The sequence below is a fragment of the Myodes glareolus genome, chromosome 5, assembly GCF_982192425.1.
Source record: "Myodes glareolus chromosome 5, mMyoGla1.1, whole genome shotgun sequence".
NCBI classification, from domain to species: Eukaryota; Metazoa; Chordata; class Mammalia; order Rodentia; family Cricetidae; genus Myodes; species Myodes glareolus.
This window is the reverse complement of record NC_142030.1, coordinates 13,170,854-13,174,297: the sequence shown is the minus strand read 5'-3', so window position 1 is coordinate 13,174,297 and position 3,444 is coordinate 13,170,854. Positions and strand designations below refer to the sequence as shown.

Below are 3,444 nucleotides of genomic sequence, written 5' to 3'. Positions count from 1 at the left end.
GGTCTCCTATGCTCAAGTTCCGCCTAGTGTGGGAAACAGTTCAATTCTGTTGCCCGAGGATCAAGATGTAGACCTCAGCTCCTTCTCTAACACTGTCTGCCTGCATGCCACCATATCCCACCATGATAACAGGCTAAACCTGTGAAACTATAAGTCACTCTAATAGAATCTTTTCCTTCATAAGAGTTGCATGGTCACAGTGTCTCTTCACAATGGAAACCCTACCTAAGACACTCCAGTCGTTGTAGGAACCATGTACGAGGGCTCTGATGTCTTCATGTACTCTACAGAAGTTTGTTTCTGTTCCTTGATCTTCCTGACTCTACCCTAGAGGGCTTGTGACCGTAGTGTCATATGGTAGGGGACTGAGTCTGTTGGGCCAGAAGTAAACACACTGTGTTGACAGATATCGTGTATTAATACTTCAGAAATCAGAGCAGTTTGCCTTTCACAGGCATCCAAAGAGTTAATTATTCATTGATTATTTTGATCCTTGATTCTTTTTATGTCTGTTGTCCGCCAAGACCTTTTCTGGATACTTACAATTAGGATAATTACATTAGGGAAAGAAAAATAGAAATTTCAAAAAAAAAAGAAAGAAAAATAGAAATTTCTCTCCCTTTGATTTTACACTTTTATTTTTTACATTTTATTTTTTTATGTGTATGAATATTTGCTTGCATGTATGCATGTGGTGCTCATGAAGGCCAGAAATGGCCATCAGATTTCCTGAGACTGGAATTGTGGAAAGTTGTAAGTCATTTTGTGGGTCCTGGGAATTGAACCTGAGTCCTCTGCAAGAGTAGCAAGTGCTTTGAACTGCTGAGCCATCTCTCCAGCCCCTGGTTTTACATTTTAACAGGGGAAAATGATACTGAACAATAAATATGACCCTTTAATAATGCAGTGCCTCATGTTGTGGTAACCCCTCAGGCACAAAATTATTTTGTTGCTACTTCATAACTGAATCATAATGTAAATATCTATGTTTTCCAATGGTCTTGGGTGACCCCGGTGAAGGGTGGTTTGCCCTCCAAGGGGGTTGTGACCCACAGGTTGAGATCACTGCCTTAGATAAAGAACATATCCACATATGACCTCTCCAGTTCCTGGGAGAACACACACTCAGCCATGGAGCACTTGGGGGCTCAAAGAATCAGTGATACACACAACTTGAGTTTGCTCTGAGTAGTCACCCCCCACTTAAGAGATTTCCCCGAGTAGCTGAGGCCTCACTGAAATGGTACTGTGGCCTAACCAATTTTTATGCAGCCTGCCTTCCTTCCTTCCTTCCTTCCTTCCTTCCTTCCTTCCTTCCTTCCTTCCTTGTCCACTGGTATCCATCCTGAGACCACGTCCTAGCAGACTTCTGTACTAAATCAGTCTCTGCTTCTCTGCGAGCACAACTCAAGATGTTGAGTACCAGCAGGCCTTCAAGAAAGTGGATACTAAGATGGAACATGGATTTAGATCATCTACTGCCCAACTAGCAGGGAGGACCCTCACTGGCAGGAGGCAGAGCTAGCACAAGACAGCAGTGGTGAACTGGCAAAGGGTGGTGGTGGTAGGGAAGGCACGCAAAGGTGTGGTTTATCAGGTGTTTGAGAACTGTGGAGGAAACACCATAAGCCTGTTGCAATGGGCAGCTTTTGCTAGGGATCATTAACACATTGACAAGTAGTGAAATATTGAAAAAGAATAACCAGCAATTAAGAACTTGGTGCTCAAACCAAAAGACCTCCTTGGGAGGACATAAAGAGACTCATTCCTCGCACCTGGAAGAAAAGGGATGCTGAGGCTAAGTGCAAACTTAGGGGCTTAATCGTCAGAGCAGAGAAGTTGCCGGTTCAAGTAGACACCTCTTTTTCTCACAATGCCAGGAAAGATGGTGGAAATTCAGAGCATGCTTACCAAAAGTACCCCACCATCTTTAGAAACAGGAAGCAGGTTCTGCTAAGTGCAACCAGCAAGGAGAGGCTCCCTCTACTACAAGGACACTAGTCTGAGCTTCACTACACCCAACATCAAGGGCCCCTACATAGACAAGAAACACCTTTTGCTGGTGACGACTCCATCCCAGGGAGGGACACCATCCTTCGGAGGCTACGGTGGCTCAGATGAAGATGCAGAGGACCACTGGCATCCGTGAACATCATCTCTGGTCCGTCCATGTTTGCAGTCCCGTTGAGAAGCACCGCGTGAATGTGTCTGTGCACCTGCTCCCTTTTCAGGGATGTGCAGACTGGCAACATCATCACCCCGGCAAGTGCAGGCCCCAGAGTGAGACAGCGCCTTTCAGTGGGCTCAAGGTCACCAAGGCCACTGGTACCAAGAAGCAGTTTCAAAAGTTCTGAGAGAACGCTGGCTAACTCCACAGACTGCAGCCTAACACCTCAGAACATGATATAGTTATTTTCTGACTTACAGGGTTAAAATAATAAGGTAGATAGATCTATGCCAAAGCCAGGGACCTGGTGGAGAAAGAAGGAGCCTCTGCTGGGAACAGAAGGTTGTAAGGGCCAGTTTATGTTTAGACAACACGGTGCTGAAATGGGTGTCTGGTGTGAGTCAGCTAAAATGTAGCTGACACTGGACATGGGGGAGTAGACAATGACTGGGCACAAAGTGGCTGACACTGGATGTCTGGGGAACCCCAAAATAAACAGTGGTCCCATATGTTATTTAATTATTTTTGGCAGAATGACACTTTCGTGTGATTCTGTATGGATGGCCTTGAGGTTGGAGGCCTTGAGCTCTTTGCCTCTCTTTGCCAGCCAGCCTGTACGTGTTTGTCTGTAGGCCTGTGTGCTGGCCTGCGTGTGTGCCTGTGCCTGCCTGTGTACAGCCTGCCTGTGTCAGCATATGCCTGAGTGCCTACGCAGGACTGCCTGCCTAGCAGTTCATGTGGTGGATAAATACGTGGTATCTGCTGCTTGCAGCTCTCCACAGTCTCTTCAGCCTCCTAGCCTCCCAGGATCCTCTCCCTTTTATGGCATCCGGGCATGGACCTCACAGCCACTGATACATGGGGCGTGAGTGTCTCGGTGGATTTACCTAGAGAGTCTGGATTTCTAGATAGCTTTGAGCCCGTGGAAGCTATCACCTCTCTCTTGTAAGAACCAGCACTCTCCCCTTGCTTAAAGACAACTCCGCTGCATGACCACATACACTTTTACAGACTATGACTCTGCCTGCCTTCCTGACCATGAGACTAATAACTAGGGTAAAATAATAACATACCCTGACCAAAGGTAAGCCTGGGATTGACAAGGAATGAAAGGGCTTTGTTTGGTAGGAAGTGTTACCTCAGTTCCCTAACACCCCTTTATACAAAGAGTCTGGAATGTTTAGTTGGGGGCTTCACCCCCAGCCCCTGGCATCCATTTTGGAATGTAGGGTGGAAAGTTCCATGTCAAACCCCCTCCCCTAGGAGTTGCACAACAA

The 3,444-nt window shown here is 46.5% G+C and overlaps 1 pseudogene; it reads left to right on the top strand.

The window, feature by feature from the left end:
- Positions 1 to 253: 253 nt before the first annotated feature.
- LOC125403745 (small ribosomal subunit protein uS17 pseudogene) lies at positions 254 to 2,354 on the top strand (annotated as a pseudogene).
- Positions 2,355 to 3,444: the final 1,090 nt, after the last annotated feature.